The sequence below is a fragment of the Lithobates pipiens genome, unplaced genomic scaffold (genome assembly GCF_037356315.1).
Source record: "Lithobates pipiens isolate NorthernLeopardFrog02 unplaced genomic scaffold, aLitPip1_a1.2 Scaffold_18, whole genome shotgun sequence".
Taxonomy (NCBI): Eukaryota; Metazoa; Chordata; class Amphibia; order Anura; family Ranidae; genus Lithobates; species Lithobates pipiens.
Genome location: NW_027507758.1, coordinates 84,739,531 through 84,748,425, shown reverse-complemented (window position 1 = coordinate 84,748,425; position 8,895 = coordinate 84,739,531).

Here is an 8,895-nt window from a genome sequence, read left to right as displayed (position 1 = left end):
GTACCCACTGCTCATGCACAAGCCGCACTGTGCTTTGTGAATGGTCCCACAGTCTTCTGAGACCTGTGACGTGTCCCCAGGGCTGATGTTAGAAATCATGGGGCCCTGTAGAGCCCCAACCCCACCTACACCTCACTTCCCCCCCTGGGGTGCAGAGAAACAGCAACACTGATTTTACCTCCCGAAATAAAACTAAAAAAACGACTTTCTCTGCCCCTTTGTTGACTTGACAGGGCCCAAAGTAATTTAAGCCCTGGTAAACAAGTAGGAGCGGGGTCGTGGTTCAGTAAAATCCATGCATTCATTTAGAAAGAAATAAACAATAAAGTTGGCCTGGTCCTGCCTGTTTAGCTGATGAGGTCTGGGCCCAGTACAACTGGATCAGTTGTACTGCCTTATCAGCGGCCCTGTGTGTCCCAAAAGACTGTGGGGAGGGAGGGGGGAAGCAGAACTTATGCTCAGATTGCCTAGGTGATCTGAGCTGAAGTTGGAGCGGGCACCTGTCAAAACCAGGTACCCGCTCCCCCCCCCCAAAAAAAAAAATTGCCAAATTTCAAAAGGAGCAGGGGAGGAGGCCTTAAAGCAGAACTTCCCCTTTTGGGTGGAGTTCTGCTTTAAATATGTATGTGCCACTCCAGTGGGATCCCTGTGGAAGCTGGAAATCATTGTAGTAGGCACCCCTGCCACAGTGATCATCTCCAATACCTTTTGGGTGAGAAGAAACTGTAAAGCATGTAACAAGGAACCAAGAGCTCCACCTGCTGAGTGGATATAAGAATACAAAATATTCACATGTGACATTAACATTTACCTGAACAAATAAAAAAAAAGATTTCTTAAAATGTTCTGATAAAGTAAGAAAATATATGCCAAACGATCACATACCCGTATGTATCGGCGTATAACACGCACAGGTGTATAACGCGCACATTCATTTTAGAAGGGAAGTTTCAGGAAAAAACTTAAATTTTTGTATTGGCGTATATCACGCACATGCTATTTGCACCCGATTTTCATGGTGAAAAAGTGAGTGTTATACGCCAATAAATACAGTATTTTGTAGTTTCAAGAGTCACAACAAAGGGCATTAAAGCAGAACTACTCAACCTCTCCATGCTCCAGCACTGTCCCCAGTTTCTTCTTCCATTCAACAACACAGGTCTCTTTTCTTTTATATGACAGCCAGCATCTTTCAACCCACTTCCTGTAATCCCAGGCTGTCATGGACCCGCCCCCATGGGTGGTGTAATCACTCAGCCAGGGTCACAGTACTCATAAATCGCCCAGCTCCATTGCCAAGGCAGAAGGACTCTTGGCGTTAATAGACTGGCCTGAAGAATGCAGGAACAAAGATAATATAAAAAATTAGTGTGGCTTAATGGAGTAGAGAGGGCAAGGGAAATATGGTGAGGGGTGGCTGGAGTTCCACTTTAACAGCAAAACATTCAGAAAATATAGAGGGTGGTATTGCTGAATGTCCCTCTGAAAATGCTAGTTTCCTGGTTGTCATGCGCATAAGGAAATCTAGCTTTCAGCCTCTAAAAAGCTTAATTTTCACCAAACATCAGCTTTGTTTTGCATATTAGCCGGGGCATGCTAAGTAATGAGTAAGTATAAGGCTGATATGAGGTGGCTGATTGTACCACCAGCGACAAAATCGCCAAAGTCAAAATAAGAGGCTGCCTACCCATGTAATCCCTCTCTCGCCAGATGAGGCAGCTGAAGACATGTGCAGAACGAAAACATTTGGATTCGTTATTTACATAAATTTGTTTAGTTAAATTTGTTTCATTCGCTTTCGGAATCCGTTTCAAATTCCATTCCATTTCTAATTCCATTCGAATTGCATTCTAATCGAATTCCATTCTAAATTGAATTTATTCTATTCAAAATTTAAATTTTAGAAGAGGGTTATATTCTTTCGATTCCATTGTATTCTATTGTTTTCTCTATTCTATTCTTTTATTTTCTATTCTATTCTTTTGTATTCTGTTCAAATTCAAATTTATTCTATTTGAATTTTCAGAAAATGGTTATATTGTTATATCCTTTCTATTCTTTTCTATTTTTTGTTCTATTATTTTCTAGTCAATTCTATTCTTTTATTTTCTATTATATTCAATTTTTTTCTATTCTATTTTAATTTATTATTATTAAGGATTCCGGAAGATGTTTATATTCTTTCTATTCTATTGTTTTTTTCTATTATATGGTATTCTCTTCTTTTCTAGTCCATTCTATTCTTTTATTTCTATTATATTCTAATCTATTATTTTCTATTCTATTTGAATTCAAATTTATTTTATTTTAATTTTATGAAATGCTTATATATTCTTTTATTTTCTATTCTATTCTATTAAATTCTAATTTATTCTATTTGAAATTCGAATTTCAGAAGATTATATTCTTTCTATTTTATTGGATTCTTTTCCATTCCCTTTATTTTGCATTCTATTTCGTTCTGTTTTACTCTATTCTTTTATTTTCTATTCTATCCCTTTTTTCTATTCTTTTATTTTCTATTCTGTTCTGTTTTACTCTATTATATTGTATTTTTTTTATTTTTTACTTTATTCTTTACTTTTCTATTATATTCTTTTCTATTGTAAAATAATGCATTTGGGTGGCAAAAATATGAATGCAATCTATACACTGGGGGGAGAACCTCTGGGGAAATCTAGGATGGATAAGGACCTGGGGGTCCTAGTAGATGATAGGCTCAGCAATGGCATGCAATGCCAAGCTGCTGCTAACAAAGCAAACAGAATATTGTCATGCATTAAAAAGGGGATTAACTCCAGAGATAAAGCGATAATTCTCCCGTTCTACAAGACTCTGGCCCAGCTGCACCTGTAATATTCTGTCCGGTTCTGTGCACCAGTCCTCAGGAAGGATGTACTGGAAATGGAGCGAGTACAAAGAAGGGCAACAAAGCTGATAAAGGGTCTGGAGGATATTAGTATTGAAGAAAGGTTGCGAGCACTGAACTTATTCTCTCTGGAGAAGAGACGCTTAAGAGGGGATATGATTTAAATATACAAATACCATACTGGTGACCCCACAATAGGGAGTTTAACAAGACTTGTGGCCACTCATTAAAATTACAAGAAAAGAGGTTTAACCTTAAACTATGTAGAGGGTTCTTTACTGTAAGAGTGGCAAGGATGTGGGATTCCCTTCTACAGGTGGTGGTCTCAGCGGGGGGCATTGATAGTTTCAAGAAACTATTAGATAAACACCTGAACGACCGCAACATACAGGGATATACAATGTAATACTGACATATAATCACACACATAGGTTGGACTTTATGGACTTGTGTCTTTTTTCAACCTCACCTACTATGTAACTATGTAACTATTCTCTTTATTTTCTATTCTATTTTATTCTCCTTGTAAATTTGAATTCCATTCATAATTTGATTCAAAAAAGATTCAAATTCGAATTTCATCTGAAATTTTGATTCGTTATTTCGGATTTGTTTAAATTTGTTACTATTGTAATTTTGGAAATTCAGATACAACCTGATTTTCAAAATAACAAAAAAATTATCTGAATTTCAATGTGAGGTGAAACGAGCCGCGCATGTCTAGCTGGCAATGGAAGGAACATCTCATTGCCTCACCCAGTGAAGGAGCAACTCCATGGGAGAGACAGGCAGCTTTTTAGTGGTCGGAAATTCTGATCTTGTGTACACAAGTCCGTCGCAAACGTCACAAATGTTCACGCATGCTCTGAATCAAGCAGAAGGAGCCGCACTGGCTATTGAACTTCCTTTTTCTCAGCTCGTTGTATGTCTTGTAGGTCACCGCATTCAGAATTTTGGGCCAACATTTGTGCGACCGTGTGTATGCAAGATAAGTTTGAGCCAACATCCTTCAGAAAAAAATCCAGTTTTGTTGTCGGAAAATCCGATCATGTGTATCGCATGCACTGTAGACAGCGGCGCACAGGCTTACTAAGCATGCCGCTGCTAATGCCGTTAGTGGCGGCTCCCGCGCGGGGGTGACGTCATTGCGACTCTGGCCACTCACAGCGCCAGAGCCGCGATACCCAGAAGTCACTCCGGGATAGATGGCGGCGTCGGAGGAGGACGGCGAGGGTCGCTTTGTGGGCTTCCATCTCAGGTAAGTTATTCATAATGAGCTAGTATGCTATGCATACTAGCTCATTATGCCTTTGCCTTGCAGGGTCTATTTTTTTATTTTTTTTTAATGCCGCGTACACATGATCAGATTGTCCGGCGGACCAGAATCCGGTGAACAATTCGATCGTGCATGGGCACCAGCGGACTTTTTCTTCCCAAAAGTCCGGCTGACCTAGAAATAAAACTGGCTTCAAATCTTTCCAACTGACTTGAGTCTGGTCGAAAAATCCGGTCGTCTGTGTGCTAGTCCGACAGACTAAAACTGACGCTAGGGCAGCTATTGGCTACGAACTTCCTTATTCTACGTCATCACGTTCGAATCCATCAGACTTTTGGAGTGATTGTGTGTGGCCAAGTCTGTTCGTTTGAAAGTCCGGCGGGCCTCAGCTGCAAAGTCTGTCGGATTGTCTGCCGGACCAATGTGTAGGCGGCATAAGGCTTTACTTCCTCTTTAATATTTAATCAGCTCTAACAGGACGTGGTTTTTAGATTACTTCTGCAAAACATTTGCTGTATATTCATAATATGTATGGGAACACTTTTAGATTAGAAGATATGGTGATCTGATCAGGCTTTGTGGTTGATGACGGTCATGTAGTGCATTGCACCTATTTCTGTGTCTTATCTGCTCCATATATAATAACACCTGTGTGTATTTCAGAAATGACTTTGCACTGTAAATTCCAAAACCTGGCATTCCCCCTGCTTTCTGTTTGACAATCCTTTTTAAAACATATTTAAAAAATCCAAAAATTGAACGGAGCTAGTGTCCTAAATGCAAATGAAAATAAAAAGCAGCCAGCACCATAAAGGACAAATATGTGTTTAAACTTAAAGAGGAAGTAAACCCTCCTGGCAAAAAAAATAAAAAACACACCCTGCAAGATAAAGGCATAATGAGTTAGTATGCATAGCATACTAGCTCATTATGAATTACTTACCCGAGAACGAATCCCTCAGGCCGCCGACATGTCGCCCAGGGCTTGCTTCCGGGTATCACGGTTCAATCAACAGTCCATGTTACTCACAGAAAGCCGATTCCCAGTTTTCTCCGTCCACCTGACTCCTACTTTCTCCTCCTTTGATGTCCAATGTATCCCTGCATGGGAGGCCTGGTCTCTGTTAGATCTCTACATGGTTGATGTTCCTCCAGGGACCAGTTGTGGGTCCGCTGGATCCCTACTCCTCCGGTTATCCAGCTCTGGGGTCTCTGAACCCCCATGCCTTCAAACCTCTGCCCGGAGGCTCCGGGGTCTCTGAAGCCCAGGCCCTCCGACCCTCCTCCTCTCCTTTCTCAGCACCTTTTTCTCCCCCTTTGAGCTTGTGACTCCCCTTTTTATATGAGAGACACCCATTGACCAAAGAAATTAACCATTGGTCCATTCTCTCACATGGGTTTCCTGCCACTCAGACCTCAGTCCTTCCTCTCTGCCCAGTCCTGCCCAACGTCCAGCAGAAGAGGTATCCCTGAGTCCAAGTGTAGGCGGCCACACCCAAATCTACACTAACACTCCCATCCCCAAATAAACAACCAGGCCTAGGAAAAACAACCAGGTCCAGACAAATTTACCTACATCTAACCTATCTTTACAAAAAAAACATACTAATCACCCATCTAAGCGTGGGGTCCGCTATACATACATGTACGGGAATAATTGTACACCAAGATTGGAAGATATGTAGAGCATTATAAGATACTGAATGGTGATTGTGATTGATGAGTGCAGATTTACTATAAGTGCAGTCCTTTGAAATTATTATTGCAGAATTAACTGCTTTAGGATTGGAAATTACGATTTTTCAAAATAGTTGCAGTATGGTGCGAATAAAGTGGCTTGGAAGTAGCAGACAGTGGTGAGCCTTGATCGTGTGTGCCATCTAGTGGACAGAGTTGTTAGTACAATACATTTATTTGGTACACTATATTATTAAACTCTGTTACGATCAGAATAAATTATTAAGTGTATATACAAATATATGTGACTCACCAGCAAGCTTACAAAAATAGGTTTAAACTATTTACATGTATTTTAAAGTGAACAGGATCCACTGCTGCTGATTTTGTTTTTTACTTATACAGGCTGTCAATCCTGTCCACACTTCACTACTTAATAATCATAAAAGCAGTAAATATGTAATAAAATAAATAATCTGTTGCTGATCTAAATAAATTTTTTTTTAGTGTTTATCATGGAAGACATGTTTAATTTTTTTATCTATAACCTGTCAATAATGTATCTCCTTTTCTAAAGCCGGGAGGGGCGGCTAATATAAAGATTAGGTGATCTCCTAAACCTAAACCTTCTTTGTCTATGGAAAGGCTGCATTAGGATCACTGGGAGTCAGTGAGTAGGGTGTCACGTCGATTCCCCCCATAACATTTGACCACTAAGGAGAAAGCTACACACAGTTGCTGAATACCTAAAGTCTTCCCCATAGAAACCACCTTACCGTTTTTAAATCATAGCTTTTATTTTATTAAGGGGAAAGTCATCCATGGTGTTAGGTAGGCAGTTTCTTGGGCTACGTATTATCTAATTAATAATGGTCCCATTGGTGTACACAGCCTATTGTATTAAGGTGTGCACCCCAGAGCACAAACAACATACGTGTATATCAGCAGAGCAGTTGACGGTGTCAGTAGAGCAGAGATTGGTGTCATTCGTTTTTTTTTTTTTAATTGTTTTTTTTATTATTGTTTACATTTTTTTTTTTTTTACAAGATTTATTTTTATTATTTTCACAAATTTTGGTGAAATATCAAGGGTCTAAACAGACTCCTGATGTCTCACTTTTGAACAATGAACGTATGGGAAGTTAAGAATGAACACAAGAGTGATTTGTACAGATCACTCACTGTGTTCATTCAGAAAAGGAAAATTAAATATTTACAGACCCCTTCCCCTGTTCTCCATCCTGAAATATCCCCTGTAGTAGACATCAGGAAAGGAGAGGAGGTAAGCTAGCAGCACTGCTGGGGGGAGACAGGGAGTGCCACCACGCAGGGTTATTAAGGTGTGCCCAGGCACATCTAGCACACCCTGTGCACATGCCTATGAATGGCCTTGAGTTACTGAGGCTTTGGCTTTTGGTAATCAATACCTATGTATCTGTGCATATGTTAAACTGAGTTCCATTGTGGAACTAGAAGTGCAAAGCTGTGCATACTCTATAGGGCCAAGGATAAGGGCGTACCACTGGTCCTCCTGTATGGGGCCTGGGTCAGCAGGGGGTCCAGGCAACAGGGTGAATTTGATTAGGGCAGTGAGGGTGATCGGTGTGTGTGTGTGTGTGTGTGTGGGGGGGAAATTACTGCAACTGATCCCCTGCATGGCTCTCTCTGCAGCAGCTGAAAATGGTTTCTTCTCTCTCTCTCCCACCAGCTTTCAGCTGCTACAGGGAGAACGGTACAGGGGATCAGTGCTATAATTGACCCCCGCCGCACCAATTACCCTCCCTGTGCACCATATGCACCCCCTGCTGGAGCTGCCTGTACGAACACAGCTACAGGTCCTAATTTGATAGGTGTACAGGTGTGGGTGAGTGGCCTCAAATGCGCTGTCTGTGTGCTGGGCCGTAAACGCAAATGTACTAAAAACGATGGGGATTATTTACTAAAGACAAATCCACTCTGCACTACAAGTGCACTTGGAAGTGCAGTCGCTGTAGATCTGAGGGGGACATGCAAGCAAAACATCAGCAGAGCTTCCCCTCATTTCAGATCTACCCCTCAGATCTACAGCGACTGCACTTCCAAGTGCACTTTCAGTGCAGAGTGGATTTGCCTTTAGTAAATGATCCACTATGTGTCAAATAATGAAAAATATGTTAAAAAATTTTTAGGCCATTGTCAGCTTACAATAAAACCACATTAAAAACCTTAACAGTTAAATAAATAAAAGCCTTATAAGTCCTAAATAAATATAATTTAATATTAAAATGATTTAAGTAGACAAGAGTTGTAATCAAGTTAACCAACATATACCAAGACTGATAAATGTGGTCTGGGAAGATTTCAGTGGTCTCTGGTTATAAAGATATTAAAGTTGTTCTCCACCCTAAAGGGTAAGTTCCGCTAATCTGATCCCTCCCCCCTCCGGTGCCACAATCGGCACCTTTCAGGGGGGAGGGGGGTGCAGTTACCTGGATAATCCAGGTATCTGCACCCACTTCCGGGACAGACCGCCGCAAACCCCCGCAGATGCCCCCCCCCCGTTGTGTTCTGGGAAACACACAGTTCCCAGGACACAGCGGGGTCCAGAAGAGATGCGCAGCGCGACTCGCGCATGCGCAGTAGGGAACTGGGCAGTGAAGCCACAACGCTTCACTTCCCGATACCCTGACAGAGGATGGCGGCGGGGGCAGCAGAGAGACGAGCGATCGCTCGTCACCTGCCGCCGACATCGCTGGACCCTGGGACAGGTAAGTGTCAATTTATCAAAAGTCAGCAGCTGCAATATTAGTAGCTGCTGGCTTTTAATATTTTTTTTTTAGGTGCAGAACCACTTTAAAGTTTGTTCTGATTCAAAGTTAAAGCAATTCTAATGCCGCGTACACACGACCGGACTCTTCGACAACAAAGGTCGGACGGAAGGAATCCTTCGGACAATTCGTTCATGTGTGGGCTCCACCTGACCTTTGCTGTCCAAAAATGTGACAGACTTTAGAAATAGAAAATGTTTCAAATTTTTCAGCCGGAACTCCACCGGACCCAGTTCTTCCTATAGAGAAATCCATTCGTCTGTATG